The 18,251-nt window shown below is 38.4% G+C and overlaps 1 long non-coding RNA gene across 1 annotated transcript; it reads left to right on the plus strand.

Annotated features, from left to right (window-relative positions):
• Positions 1-9,928: 9,928 nt before the first annotated feature.
• On the plus strand, positions 9,929-10,827 carry LOC131173220 (uncharacterized). The gene is made up of 2 exons (XR_009143445.1): positions 9,929-10,056; positions 10,632-10,827. It is a non-coding gene; the product is annotated as an uncharacterized LOC131173220 (long non-coding RNA).
• Positions 10,828-18,251: the final 7,424 nt, after the last annotated feature.

Consider the following 18,251-nt stretch of genomic DNA (forward strand, 5'->3'; position numbering starts at 1 on the left):
AGTTCTGCTCATGCCTCTTCAGCTGCCTTGAAGCATAAGCCACTACCTTTCCATTCTGCATCAAAACACACCCTAGGCCAACTCTGGAGGCGTCACAATACACGGTGTATCCTTCACCACTCACAGGTAGTGTCAACACAGGGGCAGTGGTTAGACACTCCTTAAGCTTCTGGAAACTCACCTCACAGTCATCTGTCCAAATGAATGGAACATTCTTCCTGGTCAACTTAGTTAGGGGAGCCGCTATCCTGGAGAAATCTTGTACAAAACGCTCAGAGTAGCTACTAAACCTAAAACTTCGCACCTCGGATGGTTGTAGGCCTAAGCCAATCGATTCTGACTTCAATTTTCTTGGGATCCACTTGAATACCGTCACTAGAAACCACGTGTCCCAAGAATGAGATGCTTTCTAGCCAAAATTCACATTTCAAAAATTTGGCGTATAGCTGGTGCTCCCTCAAAGTCTGCAACACCATCCTCAAGTGCCACACGTGTTCTTCCTCGGTCCGAGAGTATACCAAAATGTCATCTATGAATACGATAACAAAGCGGTCCAAAATGGCTTGAACACCTGCTCATCAAGTCCATGAAGGTCGCTGGTGCATTAGTGAGTCCAAAAGACATCACCAAGAACTCATAATGACCATATCTTGTCTCGAAAGCCGTTTTGGACACATCCTCATTCCCGATTCTCAATCGATGGTAGCTCGATCGCAGTCTATCTTGGAAAAGAATCTAGCTCCTTGAGTGATCAAACAGATCATCGATCCGAGGAAGTGGATACTTGTTCTTCATCGTCACCTTGTTCAAATTGTCGTAGTCGATACACAACCTCAATGACCCATCCTTCTTTCTCACAAATAGAACAGGAGCACCCCAGGGTGAAGTGCTTGGACGTATGAAACCCTTGTCCAAAAGCTCCTGTAGTTGCTCCTTCAGCTCTTTCAATTCTGTTGGTGCCATCCTGTAAGGTGGCATGGATATGGGGTTTGTACCCGGAATAACATCAATGCAGAACTCTATTCCCCTTTCTGGTGGCAACCTCGAAGCTCTTCAGGAAGACATCCATAAATTCTCTGACAACAGGAACATTTTCCATGCTGACACCTTCTACAGATGTATCTCTCACCAATGCCAAATACCCTTGGCATCCACGCCTCAACATTTTTCTAGCACTAATTGCTGACACCAAATTATATGGAGCCACGCTCCTATCACCATCAAAGCTAAACTCTTCCACACCAGGTATGTGGAAGTATACCTTTTTGTTCCTGCAGTCTAAGGTGGCATAATGAGTTGCCAACGGTCCATCCCGTGGATTACATGAAATCCATTACTGGTAGAGGAACCAAGTCTGCTGGGAGGATCTTTCCATCCACTACCACTGGGCTACCCGGAAATACCATGTCTACATCTATGTTGTCACTAAGTGGGGTAGCTACTGACAAAGGGCACTCTAAAGTTGTAGGGTTTCTACCCAACCTCATGGCAAACACAGGGGAGACAAATGAGTGCGTAGCACCCGGATCTATCAAAACACGAGCCTCATAAGAACAGACTGTAAGAATACCGCCACAACCGCATTTGAAGCTTGAGCATCCCGGTGGGTCGTGGTGAAAACCCGAGCTTGACCCCTACCCCGAGTGGCGTAACTCGACATCGACTTCTACCTCTGACCGCCTCCAAATCCACGCCCCTTGTCCTCGGCCTGGCACATCGAATCGATCGCCGCCATGTTGGAAGTACCCGGATACAATTGTCGAGGAACATTCGCAACAGAACCTTGTGACCCCATCTGTGGCTCGCTGAACATGGGGCATTCTCTAGCAAAGTGACCCGGTTGGCCACACCCGAAGCATACTCCTGATCCCATCAAACAAGGTCCTGAATGTCCTCTTCCACACTGTGCACAAGGTGCCAAGGAGGATCTGAACTGCACCAGAATGCCAGATTTCAATCGTTACCACTGCTTGGATCCGCACTCGTCCAATCCTCGTGGTCTGTGTCTAAAACCACTTCTCTTGCTCCTACCCTTTCCTCTGTAATTACCCTGGCCACCACTGTCCGGAGTACCCATGGAAGGGACACCTGAGGAACCCTCTGCTCTGTTTTTCTTTGCTCTTCCGCTGTCATCCACAGCATAACTGATCTCAATCTGTCTAGCTCGATCAACCACCACATCAAAAGACTGATCCGACATCATGGCCAGGTTCGCATACCTCCTGTCAAGCCCCTTTAGGAACCTCTTCACCTTCATAGTTTCTGTAGCTACTGCTGTAGGGGCATATCTGCTCAATTCCAGAAATTCTGTAGCGTATTCATCTACAGACCTGCCATTCTGTCTTAGGGCCTCAAAGGCCCACTGCTTCTGATCTCTGAAGCTTTCTGGCACAAACCGATTGATAAAAAGTTCCACAAATTGAGCCCATGTCAAACCCTCCATCCGAGGTAACACGTAGTCATTCATCCATTGTCTAGGCATAGGCCCCATGACATGCTGCATACACTCTATCAATCTTCTATCACCAATCAGACATTTCTGCTCGTCGCACAGGAATCCAGAAACCGAAATGCATCGTCTGACACATCATAAGTACCATGCACCAAATTCTTAAAATTTATGATCTCTTTGTAAGGTTCCCCTCTTGGTGCGGTGGATCGCGCCGCTTGTGGAGGGTGGACCATATCTCGCGCCATCATGTCGATGGTTCTGCGCATCTAGAGTAGCTGCCATGGGGTCCATGGGACCCTGTGCCATGAAAGACTGTTCCTGAACTGTGGGTAGCTGCTCTTCTACTTGAGCAGCTCTAGGCCTCCTACCCCGCCTCCTCGGGGCAGGCGCCTCATCCTGTGCCGACACCTCGTCAGGCACATCTGCTCGTGCGATGGCGCCTCTCCCGCTTCTACGCATTTTCACGAAATTCAGAAGATTAGCCCACAAAATTCAAAACTGCACATTGCACAGCTCTATAGACTCATATTTACACACAATATATGAAGCAGAAACTAGAAGCAAAGACGACAATGCAAGACGAATATGGACCCTATTTTTCCGCATGTGACTCCTATTAGACTTTTCCCAACACTTTAGACAACATTCCCTAAGAATCTGGAGCCTAAGCTCTGATACCACATTTGTCACGACCCAACCTATGGGCCGGACCAAGACTAGGACACAGGCCACCTAAAGCCCCGAGGCCCGTAGTAAGCCTAACTGTTCATTAACCCAACTCTAAGGCCCATTTGGGCCCAATATCAAGAAAACAAACGGACAGAGTCCGGCCATAAAATGGACTTACCAACGGGGAGTTTTCGACTCACCCGACCTGTAAACACAATATATAGTCAATTGGGGAGCTCAGCTCACCCTCCACATACTCATCAACATAATAATAAATGGGAGCTCAGCTCCCTCATCCAATCCATCAACATGCATAGCATATTAAGTTTACAGGTCCCAAAATAATAATTTAGTTTACAGACCCAAATCAAATAACATTTCTAACACATGCAGAAATTCTAAGATTTAACAAGTTTATACAAACAGTAATAATTGACCTGCGAGGGAGAAAGCAGGTTAACCTCAAAAATATCCTCCTGTGGCCTGTAAAAATTTTTGAACAGGAGTGAGCGTTCGACTCAGAGAGTAAAATATCAATTTTAACCATAATCTCTATAACTATCTAGAACTAATGCACCCTGTAGAGTGAAATACAACATCAACAACATTTTCACATCATAACATCAAAAAGGTAATTTGGAGCACTCACACACCCTGTAGTATCAATCATAACGTATGGGAGCTGATCCCCTATACAGCTCTCTTAAATCCAACCTGGTGCCAGCGAATTACTCAAGCTCGGACTTCCACTTAATAACCAAATCGAGGGTCCCAACGAATTACTCAAGCCGTGACTACCCCTCGAAGGAACGGGTCCCAGCGAATTACTCAAGCCGTGACTACCCCGTCCTATCCATAGTCCACACCACATCACACGCACGCCAACGCACGCACACTGCTCCAAATTACCACAACAACATCCATGGCACATCAACAGTTATGAATGCAACATAAATCGTGCCTAGAGTTTAACTAAATAAATATATGCATATAAGTGATGCATGGGCATGCTGAACATATAATAATATCGAAATTACAATTAAAATTAATATTTTACTCACAAACTGGACGACAAATTGCTGTGGCGGCTGGGCGGAGGAAGAAGGCTGTCCCGGCTCACCTGACAATCATATTACATTTATTTAATACAATCTGACTCAATACAAACAAAGAAAAATATCAAGTACGTCCTAAGTCGTGCCGAAAATCCGGCAGAGTCTCCCCTATACCTAGGACCTACCCAACCTGCAAAATGGCTCAAAACACACTTCTATACTCTCAATCCATATATCCACAACTCAATCATATCACACAGCCCCTCCTGGGCCCATCAAATCAATCATTCATCACAATACGCAAAATTTCAATTTAGTCCTTATTATTGATCATTTTTGCAAAAACTGCCCAAACAAGCTCTAAAAATTATAAAACTTTGCCTCATGTCCTTAGCAATATTACTAAGCTATTGCAAAAAGAATCGTAATTTTATAAGCTACCACGAATATTTTATGGATTTTTAATCCTATTTAAGCACTAGAAAATTACGTAAAAACTAGGTTCGGGTTTACCTTTGCCGATTCCGACTTCGGGGACGCGCTCGAGACGTCTGACAATGGGGGGCTAGCCAAAACCTCGGCCCAATTCGGAGACTTTTTCAGAACGGTCCGTTCGCCCAAATTTGCGACTTGGCCAATCGCCGAATTTCCGCGAATCGAGGATACCTACAAGAAGCCCATAACACGGGGGTTAGTACATAAATTTTTCAGAATTTTCTAAGCTCATTTAATGCTCGAAAATACACTGCGAAGTTCCGTGGGACCCACCGAAAAACGGTGTCGGAAAAATTCGAAATTTATGTCGTTGCGAAGCTCTCGACGAATGGAGCGTGCTGGTGGCCTCGGTTTTCTCGTGGGATTCACGGTTTTCGAGAAATCTAGCCCAAAAGTCGAAATGGGCTAAAATCTTCCCGAGCAAAAATCGGACAATCCGCTCGATGGATTTCGGCGTTCTTGGTGTCTATGGAAAGCTCTCGCCGAGTAGATGATTTTGGACACAAGACCCGGTCCAATTGGTGGCCGGATCGGCCGGATTTGGCCGAGGAAGTCGGGCTGAGCGGCCACGCGCAGGGGAAATCGCGCGCTACTGCTCAAGGCCGCAGTCGGCCGGGACTACCGGAGGCGCAGGCGAGGGGAGGACGCAGGGGAGGCGGCTGGCCGGCGGCAGGGGAGGGGAGGAGAGAGAAACGAGAGAGAAGAGAGGAGAGGGCGTCGCGCGCGGGAGGAAGAGGAAGAAAAAGAGAAGAGACCGGTCCGATTCGACCGGTCCGATCCGGTCCGGTTCGATTCGGCCGGTTCGATTCGAAATACAAAATTTTGAATTTTTACTCTGCCTCGGGACCGAAAACGAGGTCCAAAAATTCTAGAAAACTCAGAAAAATACGTAGACTCCAAATATATTTTTAGTTTTGCCACGTGGTCTTTAAATTAATTTTTAAAAATCATCAAAGTTTATATTTTCGGAAAATCGAACCCGATTTTTAAAATCCGAAAAATCTCAAAAAAAATTCCTAAAATTTAAATAAAATTTAAATATAAAAAATACTTATAATTAATAAAATTTTGGAGTGTTACAATTTTAATCTCTTAATATTTTATATATTTTTTTAATTTCTATATTTTTATCAAAATTTCATTTATTTTTTTTATTAATATATATTCTTAGCTCCAAAAGTAGATTTCTAGTTACGCCCTTCACCTGTCTAGTTCCACTAAAAACTAATTAAAAGTGAAGAAGTTTACAAAATATCTTATATATATAACACAAATATTTCATCTCAATTCAACGTCTGTGATACAGAGCGTACCCATCTCCTTTGTCCTTCTCCGGCTAATATTCCATAAGACCTCAAATCCCTCCCCTAATTGTTGATCCTTTTACCCAGAAAATGCAAAATCAAATGGAAAGAAGACTGTCCCTCTACAATTATATTCATGCCGTTTTTAACACCTTCGAAGTCCATCATAGATAAGGATATCAGTAGGTAGGGTACCCAGAAAAATCATTTTACTTAAAATTAAATCCGATTGATATTTTTAAAATCTAAATTTATCACAAATTCAATTAAAATTTATTCTCAACTATTCGAACTCATTCCAAACCCAATTATTATTATCCGAAAAATACTTAAATGCATTTTAATTTTATATATTTTAATTAATACTCTACATAATAATTATTATTTGATTCATTTCATATTAAAATAAATATTTTCATTTTTTATTTAGTTTTTTATTCCTTAACCAGAGGGCATAAAGAGCCTCAAGGTAAAATTGAACTTAACTGACACATAATTGACCAAATTTAAGAATTTGCACTTAATTGGCTCTCGTTGCTAATTTAAATTTCTATTAAAATTTTAAATAATTATATGATCTATTAAAATTAAATAAAATATTTATTTTTACATAATTATTAATTATTTTTTTAAATATTGCTTCATAAAATGTAATAATATAATATTTGTACAGTATAATTGTATCTAAAAAATCATATATTATTAGAAAAAATTTATCCATAATAGCAAATCTGACAATAAATATGCTAAAAATAAAATCTGAAATATTATGCTAATGTTCAAGAAATAAAAATGAAAAAATTAAAATTGAAAATAATTTTTAATTTTTTATATTATTAAGTTAAATTATAAGTAAGATTATTTTATAATTTTTGAGCTCTTGGGTAGTGAAGAGATATAGTTATACCTTTGTATTTAAAAGGCCTTTTGCCAAATAAATACAAACTTTTACTTTTTTGTTGATTATATTTAAAATTTTTAATTTTAAATAATTTAATCAAAACTTTTAAAATTTAAAAATTTTTATCTAAATTTTGAAAAATAATTTGAAGATTTTGACTTTTTAGACTTAAACTATCATGCGGCATGCCATATCATATCTTCTAATTCTTTTTATTTGATTCATCTTTCTCTCTCCTTCTCTCTTTCTTGTAAAAAGTCAAAATCCCTAAATAACTTTTTAAATTTTAGATAAAAATTTTTTAATTTTAAAAGTTAAGTTACCAACATAAATGTTTAAATTTATTTTGTCAACGAACCTATTTAAAATAGATAAGTTTGGGAAAAAATTCAACTCATCTGTTTAGATTATATATATATATATATATATATATATATATATATATATATATATATATATATATATATTAAGGAGTTTTATTGGTGAGAAATGTTGTATACTTAATAAACCACAATCCAACACTTGTTATTATCAAATTAAATCAGATGATGATATTTTAATATGGTAATTTAAGCTAAATAGCAAGTTTTTGTAAGTCAATTTTAGAGTCTCAACTTTTATATATATGTACCGCTGCAATAGGACTTCTTTTAACATTCTTTAGTTGATGCTGTAATTTTTGATGAGACAAAAATTGTATTACTTGTTAATTATAAGGTATACAAGTTGATTATCTTTATTAGGCTTTGTTTATTTTGTAAAAAATAATTTATATATAAAAAATTATTTTTATAAAAATTATTTTTTTATAAAAATTATTTTTTAAAAACATTTTATATTATTTAGTTACAATATTAAACTAATAGTATGTGTTTATATAAGTATTTTTTATATTTTAATAAGATTATAAAATTTAGAAAATGACATTCTTAAAAATAACTTAATTTTCCTTTTAATCAGAAAAATATTTTCTCTTAAATTAATTCTTTTTTTAATTAGGAAAATATTTTCAGTTGATTATTTTTTAGTGTTCTAAATAATGAAAAATACAAAAAATGATTTCAAAAAATATTTTCTGAAAAATAAATGTAATCTTAATTTTTCAAATTCTATTACTTATAAATAGATAAATTTATTTTATTTAGAAGGATTTAAAGTTTGATAAAGAATGAATCACTTTTTCTTGAAATCAATATGTTGAAATTAAATTATGCCATCAATATGATGAAAATTATTAAAGCAGCACCTTTATATATTGCAGTCCGTAAGCAAAATAATTAAAACAAAATATAAAGAACATAAAGATTAACAAAACAAATTAAACTAGGGCAGTAGAACCAGCCACAGATATATGTATAAGATTAAAAGGCAAAACTACGATTAAAGCACAAATACTGTTAAAGCATAAATAATATGTAACAAAACAGATAAATTAAAGTGCAAGATATAAATCAATTAAAACATAAAATAAATATGGGCAGTAAAACCAGCCACTGATAGATAAACAAGTAAGAACAAAATTTTCTGAAAATGGACTTTGATTAACACTTGAAAGTTACTTACATATGGAGATAGAATTTAAAGTAAAAAGGGTAAGAATACAAGGAAAAGGATATCGGATGAGAGGAGAAAACTAGAACTTGGTAAAGGAAAACTCTTATGGAAAAATTCTGTCTAAGCTTGGGTAGAACCTCTCCTTGTATAGATGAAGGAGGGCCTTGTACAATAATTGAAAGTTACTATTACACATGTGAAAAGTTGGCAAAGTTGGCCGAAAGTGGAGTTTCCTGTAGCCATGTGAAGTGAAAAAGTTAAATAAAGTCTGCTAAAAAAAATGTCTTTTCTGCTGTAACAACCCATATATATATATAAAAAAAAAAAAAAAAAACTGCATAAACATAAAAAAACGCAAAGACTCCCCATTTCTCTCTCCCCGACTCCACTCTCCCCCTAACTCTCTCCCTTCCATTTCTCATCCCACGGCCGCCAAGGTCTTGGTGAGGTATCAAACCCTCCCCCGTGCCGGAGCAACCACCAAGCGGCGGCAGTAGCGAGCAGGGGACAGCAGAAGGAGAGAGAAGGAGAGAGGAAAGAGAGGAGAGAGGGAGAACGCGCGATCGGGGGCCTGACTTCGCGGCGTCGCCCCGGCCGACTCCGGCGGCCATTTCCGGTGATTCCAAGTGTTACGGACTCCCAAGATGATGAACTTTCAGATGAGACCAGTGGCACCCCGTTTGGTGGCCGGAGGAAAGAGAACCGGCGAGGGAAAGTTGGAAGAAAATCATATGGGTTTCTCGGTTTCCGGTCACTTTTCCGGCGATCCGACCGTCGGATCGGAAATCCGAGGCCACCGATGGACTCAGGACGATGAGATCTTCGAGATAGGATTGGTCCCGCTCCGATCGGACACCGTTTGAAAAAGGCGATAATCGGACGGTCCAGATCGCTTGGTGAGATTTTCGAACTTTTTCGATTTCAAAAATTTAAAAATAATTTTATGATAATTATTAACAAAACTTGGACTTAATTTAGGTACGATCGGATCGAGGATGGCTCACCGGCGCCGGGATCGCATTTTCAGCCAGATCCACGCCGCGGCACTCGCCTCGTAACGTGGTCAATATTACGATCAATCTTAGCATTTTCGCACGCTCGACGCTGCCTGTGTGTCAGAATTGACATAGGTAAACCCGAACTCCAAATTGCTCATTTTCGAATAATATCGATTTAGAATAAAATTCATAAAATATTCGTGGATGATCGAAAAATTATAATTCCTTTTGCAATAGTCTTATAATATTATTAAGGACCACGGGGCGAAATTTTAGAATTTTAGAGCTTGTTTAAGTGGATTTTGACAAAATATCAATTATAGGGACTAAAACGTAATTTTTAAGATTTTGAGTATTGTCTGATTTGGAGGGCCCAGGAGGGGCCATGTGATATTGATGAGATGTGATGGTGAAAATTGAGAATTTAGAAGTGTTATTTGAGCCTTTTTGCAGGTTGGGTAGGTCCCAGGTATAGGAGAAACTCACGGATTTAGCATGAATTAGGCTGTCTATTGCCTCTTTAGAGTTTTATTTTGAGTTAGTACTAATAAATTTATAATTTAATTATTAGGTGATCGAGATCAACTATTTTCCTGCATCCAGCAGCCACAATAGTCGACGGTGTACTGTGAGTAAAATATTAATTTTAATTATAATTTCGATATTATTATATGTTCAGCATGCCCATGCATCACTTATATGCATATATTTACGTAGTTAAACTCTAGGCACGATTTATGTTGCATTCATAACTGTTAACGTGCCATGAGTGTTGTTGTGGTAATTTGGAGCAGTGTGCGTGCGTTGGCGTGCGTGTGATGTGGTGTGGACTATGGATAGGACGGGTAGTCACGGCTTGAGTTCTTCGCTGGGACCCGATCCTTCGAGGGGTAGTCACGGCTTGAGTTCTTCGCTGGGACCCTCGATTTGGTTATTAAGTGAAAGTCCGAGCTGAGTTCTTCGCTGGCACCAGGTTGGATTTAAGAGAGCTGTATAGGGGATCAGCTCCCATATATTATGATTGATGTTACAGGGTGTGTGAGTGCTCCAAATTACCTTTTTGATGTTATGATGTGAAAATGTTGTTGATGTTGCATTTCACTCTACAGGGTGCATTAGCTTTAGATAGTTATAGAGATTATGGTTAAAATTGATATTTTACTCTCTGAGTCGAACGCTCACTCCTGTTCAATATTTTTCCAGGCCACAGGAGGAGTTATTTTACAGAGCAACCTGTTTTCTTCCTTGCAGGTTTAACGTCGGTTATTTAATTCTTTTATTATTTTTCAAAATTTGAAATCTAGAACTCCGCATGTGTTAGTAATAGTGTGAACCTTATTAGGAATCGTGTAATTTAAATTTTCCAGATTAATAAATGAAGATTTGTATGGTATTTAAACAGTTTGTAAAATGAGGTAACAGGGTTGAGCCGGGCTCCCCTAATTTTAGTCTCTGATGATTTTTGGGCTAAGAAGGCCCAAAATAAAATTATAACAGTTTAATTTAAATTATTTTTATATGCATATTGGGCCTAAATTATGGGCTTGGTTATGGGTTGAGGAATAGTTAGGCTTACTACGGGCCTCGGGGGCTTTAGGCTGGCCCAGGTCCTAGTGCCGGTCCGGCCCAATAGGTTGGGTCGTGACAAAGTTGGTATCAGAGCTTAGGCTCTAGATTCATGGGAAATAATATAATTGGGAGTGTAAAAAGGAGTCTTGTTAGGATGTTACATGCGGAGTATAGGATTCTGTTTTGTCTTTTCTGTAATTCTTTATTTCTAGATTCTGCATTATACCTCGGGAAATATAAAAGTGCCTCAATTAGTGTCTTGATTTTCGTGGAGTACATAGAAACGTGAAATAGAGTTAGCAGACATGTTGAGGTTTGTCATGAGGACACGTACTCCAACAAATGCTATGTTTCTGTTTGTATGGGTTTAAATGGTGTGCCCATTTCGTGCAAGGCACGAGTACATGGAGGTGAGTCTTGAAAGTACAGTTGCCCTAGATAAGGATGAGGATACCACTGCTGGCAGTCATCAGTGGATGACCCAGTTAGAATAAGTTTGTGATAATAGAATATTCAAGAGAGATAAGAAATTGGGAGACCTAGTCGGTGAGGACGTATCGTAGTAACTATACAATGTTCTCGATGTCTGCTCTGTAAGCTGCAGATTACAGTACCGACATGAGATTATTGTGTAGAGCTGCGTGCATTCCCGTGGTGCTCCATAACGAGGGTGTTTGCGGATGGCCTCTGTTTTGGTACGATTGTGCCAGAACAGAGTTTTATATCTGCAAAGGAGTTGGGAACTCCTGGTTAGGGATCTAGAGTTAGAATATTGAAAGGTCACAGTTGGGTGATAACTAGAGTCAGTGACTCAGTTACCCTAGCATGAGCTAGAGTTACATCAAGAGTTGCCATCAGACCAGAGGTTGCCAATTAGTTGCAAGTAAAGGTGACATCTATAGAGTGAGACCATCTGGTCTTTGGTATGGAATTTTGGATGGTTTTGTAGTACGACAGACATTTTGCTTAGAGTTTAGTGAGAATAATATACCTTGTGTGTATCAGTATGGAATAAAGTACAACCCTACTGCCTAGAGAATGTCGAAACTATGAATTGATGATTTATAGAGCTATGATATGATAAAAGAGTCATTAACTTGACATGGTTTTGGGCAAGGTGGTAAATGTAGTACCTTTGTTGCAGCAAGTTAGGGTATAGTTCTATCTTTTCAGAAGGGATCCAAGGTTATTACTGATAATGATGACTTATGGAATAGTGTCCTAGATGGGACTGTAGAGTGTGGTAGAGAGTAGTTGGCTCTGGTATCCTGGAGAGGATACAAGTTCCGTTATAGGAATCATATATAATCAAGATCATGATAGATATAAATCCTTTGAATTGGATGACAGGTTTGGGTGCCCGGAATCTTAAGTTTTGGCGAATTGAGTAAACATAGAAAGATAATAATAATAATAACAATAATAATAAAAGAAAATAATAATAATGATGATAATAATAATAACAAATAAATAAAATTGCTACAGAATCAGTTCTCGAGGTAGTAAGGGTATTATGTAAGCTAAAGGATAAGAATAGAGATCATACAATAAAAGTATGACTGCAATTTCCTGAGTTCCTTTCTAACTTCATATTGTTTAAAACAATAGTATAATCTAATTATAATAGTGTCAAGAGTAATAAATTAGCAAAGATAAATTGTAGAAGGCCAATAGATAGAGAAAGTGCAGAATGAAAGTTTGGACAATTGATTGCAGATGCAATATAATCTAAATGCTAGTGGAAGTACTAGCTAGAGTAGTCAAAGGACCAAATCTGAGTAGCATAGACATGTGATAACGTGGTAGAAACTCTGAAAGATATAGTTTGCAAGTACAGCTGTCATGTTAGGAAGAAGAATGGAACCAGGGATAGAATAGTCAAGTTCTATTTTGGGTGAAACAAAGGAAATAAACGGAAGGACAACCTGAAGAGCGCATAATAAAAGGAACAAAGTTAAGATATAGGCTAGGCTAAGTGTTATTCTTGGCAAGGTAAATGACAAGGATGGAGAACTCGAAATGGGACCATATTAGTGAGAATAGTGATGGAGGTATAGAATCTAGTAATGTGATACTCATAGCATGATGTAGTTGAGATTGTGAGAGGAGCTAAAATATAGAGCTTGGAGTTACATGATTGGATCATACTTTATCTATTCCTTATTCCTAAAGAGAAGTGGATAGCAATGGGACAAGATTCTTTTAACTTGTTAACAGTATCAAGAAGATTAGGCGAGGAATACAATAATAATGAGCAAAAGCTAGAAGGTGTGCGGTGGTATTGCGGACTATCTAATTAGGCAGAGACAAAGGAGTTAGTAAGTAGTAAGTTGAATAAAAGTCAATCTAAGGGATCAAAAAGGTATGATGAGAGGAAAAGAATGATAGATAATGACACATATACTTAGTTTAGACTTTTGAGATAGTGAGAAGGTAGTTAGAGATTCGTTATGAATGTCAGGCAAACATTTTTAGTGTGATCAACAGAATCACTTTGCAGTGAAGCAATAACGACAGAACAACAGTAAGGGTAGAACGAAAAGTGACAAGTATGGGTGGTAATAAATCACTAGAAAGTTCAAGGATCAAATTAATGACCATAGATAAGGGTGGAATTAGTGTTGGAAGAATCTATTAGCGAGAGAAATCCTTCAGGAATCAACAAAAGTTAAGGGCACAATATAAACTATGATAGATATGAATCATAGGTCGAGTATAAGTAAAGTTAATAAATTATAAAATATTATGTCAAGAAGGACAATGGTACAGTAAAGGGTTCATGCAGATGATACCTTATAGGTAGAGCACAATTGTGCTAGGAGATAATGAAATTTGGAGAGAAAAACCAAGAAACATAGGTTAAACATTATTATATGGACAATCGAGCGTAGTTGAATATAAGAGTATTTTTCTTTCTTTTCAAGTTTAGCTTGTGCTTTTGGTTCTAGAAGGTTATATAAGGAACAGAGACTGAGTCAAGGAGACCTAGTTATTTGAGAGTTTGGTAGGCACCAATTCATATACAATTCCGTGATATGAGAATGACAGTAAGTGCATACCTAGTGTTAAGTATGAAAGGACGATCAGAGTAATGACAGGAGTTAAATTGAGTTAGCTACTAAGGCTTGCGACTGTTTTAAACCATGAGCTAGATGAAGTACTATTTATGGATGAGTTTCAATAGATGAAATTGTTGCTGATGGATAATTTGAGGTTGAAGTTTAGAAAGCTATAGGCAGTATATGTGATTATATTAAGGAGAATGAACACATGAAGTATTTTGTTTAGAATTAAGGCATGGTACACATTTCCCACAGCCGTGTTAGTTCAGATGGAACTTATAGTTTCAGGGGCTCCTATCCATCCAGGATGAGCAATTTCCTACTGAGGTTAGTGGGGAATGATAATGTTCTGATAGTTAAGTTGGAAAAAGGGAATACAAAAAGAATTTTCTGTGGTTAATTATAAGTGTACATAAGGTGAAGAATGTGCTGGTAGGAGTAAATCGTAAGGTTGGAATTCTCGAAGTAATAGAACTAATAATTAAGATAAAACTAAGAAATAAAATGAAAGTTAAAGTTGATGATGGGATGGACATCCTTGAAGGAAAATGGTGTAAGGGTGAAATGGAATTAAGATTTAGGAATAAATGCAGTAGGTTGAAAGGATATCAACAATAGCAGAAATAGGAAAAAGGAAGTGGATAAGATCCAAAGGTTAGGAAGAAAGCTTGTAAAGCTAGTTATAATGACGAGGATAAGGAGGAATAGGTATGCTAGGACCACACTAAGAGATGTTTAAAGTAAGTTATTATAAGATAATAGATTAAAGGAGTAGTGGAGCCTCGATCTGAGTGCCAATGTGTCAGAAGTAGGCCACATACTAAGAAGCTAAAGGAAGAAGTCTAGATATTTCCATTCCAAAGAAGGAGTGAGAATCGATAAAGTCGCATGGATTGAGTTGTCAGGGAATATAAACACTTTTGTTACCTAGAAGGAGAGACCCAGTTCACTTTTCAATATTGATAAATGATACACTTGGCCCTTGGAGGAGACTCTACCTGACTGGTTACATAAAATGGACAGAGGTTGGTCTAAGTACCTTAGTAATGACACAAAAGGAGATTAAAAATTTGAAATATCATGGGAGTGAGAAGATTTATAGGTATTGACCATTGAGGTCATAAGACGAGTGAAGATCTCGAACAGGATGCCTAGATTAGGTGCTACAGGAAAGCTACTCATAAGATACCATGGAACAAGGAACATAAGTTATGTCATTAGGGAAACAGAGATAATTGAAACAAAGGAATGATGACTGAAGTCACCAAGAGACATGTTGGGGCGTAATAAAAGTGAGGTAAGCATCAAAGTTGATTAAAGTTATGAGACATCAAGTCAAGAACAGTGAGGTATAGCGAATACTTAAAATGTCAGAAAATGGTCAATAAATAGTTACAAGAGTTTGAAGAATAAATGTTTTACCAATCTCTGCATAGCTGGAGGAGTAATGATTTCACTTGTTCCGATAATCTTCTTTTCCATATCTCTTGTTTCTTCGAAAATTCGAGGACGAATTTTTCTTAAGGGGGGAAGAATGTAACAACCCATATATATATATATATATATATATATATATAAAAAAAAAAAACTGCATAAACATAAAAAAAAAAAAACACAGCACGCCCCCCCCCCCCCCCATTTCTCTCTCCCCGACTCCACTCTCCCCCTAACTCTCTCCCTTCCATTTCTCATCCCACGGCCAGCGTCGGTGAGGTATCACGCAACCCTCCCGTGCGGAGCAACCACCAAGCAGCAGAGCGAGGGTGGACAAAGAAAAGGAGAGAGAAGGAGAGAGGAAAGAGAGGAGAGAGGGAGAACGCGCGATCGGGGGCCTGACTTCGCGGCGTCGCCCCGGCCGACTCCGGCGGCCATTTCCGGTGATTCCAAGTGTCACGGACTCCCAAGATGATGAACTTTCAGATGAGACCAGTGGCACCCCGTTTGGTGGCCGGAGGAAAGAGAACCGGCGAGGGAAAGTTGGAAGAAAATCATATGGGTTTCTCGGTTTCCGGTCACTTTTCCGGCGATCCGACCGTCGGATCGGAAATCCGAGGCCACCGATGGACTCAGGACGACGAGATCTTCGAGATAGGACTGGTCCCGCTCCGATCGGACACCGTTTGAAAAAGGCGATAATCGGACGGTCCAGATCGCTTGGTGAGATTTTCGAACTTTTTCGATTTCAAAAATTTAAAAATAATTTTATGATAATTATTAACAAAACTTGGACTTAATTTAGGTGCGATCGGATCGAGGATGGCTCACCGGCGCCGGGATCGCATTTTCAGCCAGATCCGGCTGCCCGGCAGCCCGTCTCAGAACGTGGTCAATATTACAGTCAATCTTAGCATTTTCAGACGTTCTGGACGCGTTCCAGGTGTCAGAATTGGCATAGGTAAACCCGAACTCCAAATTGCTCATTTTCGAATAATATCGATTTAGAATAAAATTCATAAAATATTCGTGGATGATCGAAAAATTATAATTCCTTTTGCAATAGTCTTATAATATTATTAAGGACCACGGGGCGAAATTTTAGAATTTTTAGAGCTTGTTTAAGTGGATTTTGACAAAATATCAATTATAGGGACTAAAACGTAATTTTTAAGATTTTGAGTATTGTCTGATTTGGAGGGCCCAGGAGGGGCCATGTGATATTGATGAGATGTGATGGTGAAAATTGAGAATTTAGAAGTGTTATTTGAGCCTTTTTGCAGGTTGGGTAGGTCCCAGGTATAGGGGAAACTCACGGATTTAGGCATGAATTAGTGTCTATTGCCTCTTTAGAGTTTTATTTTGAGTTAGTACTAATAAATTTATAATTTAATTATTAGGTGATCGAGATCAACTATTTTCCCGCATCCAAAGACCACAATAGTCGACGGTGTACTGTGAGTAAAATATTAATTTTAATTATAATTTCGATATTATTATATGTTCAGCATGCCCATGCATCACTTATATGCATATATTTACGTAGTTAAACTCTAGGCACGATTTATGTTGCATTCATAACTGTTAACGTGCCATGAGTGTTGTTGTGGTAATTTGGAGCAGTGTGCGTGCGTTGGCGTGCGTGTGATGTGGTGTGGACTATGGATAGGACGGGTAGTCACGCTTGAGTTCTTGTTGGGACCCGATCCTTCGAGGGGTAGTCACGCTTGAGTTCTTATTGGGACCCTCGATTTGGTTATTAAGTGGAAGTCCGAAATGAGTTCTTCACGGTACGAGTTGGATTTAAGAGAGCTGTATAGGGGATCAGCTCCCATATATTATGATTGATGTTACAGGGTGTGTGAGTGCTCCAAATTACCTTTTTGATGTTATGATGTGAAAATGTTGTTGATGTTGTATTTCACTCTACAGGGTGCATTAGCTTTAGATAGTTATAGAGATTATGGTTAAAATTGATATTTTACTCTCTGAGTCGAACGCTCACTCCTGTTCAATATTTTTCCAGGCCACAGGAGGAGTTATTTTACAGAGCAACCTGTTTTCTTCCTTGCAGGTTTAACGTCGGTTATTTAATTCTTTTATTATTTTTCAAAATTTGAAATCTAGAACTCCGCATGTGTTAGTAATAGTGTGAACCTTATTAGGAATCGTGTAATTTAAATTTTCCAGATTAATAAATGAAGATTTGTATGGTATTTAAACAGTTTGTAAAATGAGGTAACAGGGTTGAGCCGGGCTCCCCTAATTTTAGTCTCTGATGATTTTTGGGCTAAGAAGGCCCAAAATAAAATTATAACAGTTTAATTTAAATTATTTTTATATGCATATTGGGCCTAAATTATGGGCTTGGTTATGGGTTGAGGAATAGTTAGGCTTACTACGGGCCTCGGGGGCTTTAGGCTGGCCCAGGTCCTAGTGCCGGTCCGGCCCAATAGGTTGGGTCATGACATCTGCAGCCTTGTCAAAGTGAAAATAAGTGAAGTCTGCCAAAAGTAAAAACTCCTGTGTTCATGTGATGATTCAGGAGTGCTTTAAGGTGGAGAAAATGCCAAAATAGTCATCTTCATTGTCATTTCTAAGGCTGACTGGTTCCGATGATGTGCTGGCTTTACTGGATGTTACAGAAGAATCTATCTTGCTTGATAATAGTTGCTTCATAATAGTGAAATACTCTTCTTCTGTTTTAGCTTGGGCAAGTAGAGCGCTTGCATGTGATTTCTGGGCAAGGAAAGTTGAA

The sequence above is a fragment of the Hevea brasiliensis genome, chromosome 14 (assembly GCF_030052815.1).
Source record: "Hevea brasiliensis isolate MT/VB/25A 57/8 chromosome 14, ASM3005281v1, whole genome shotgun sequence".
Lineage (NCBI taxonomy): Eukaryota > Viridiplantae > Streptophyta > Magnoliopsida > Malpighiales > Euphorbiaceae > Hevea > Hevea brasiliensis.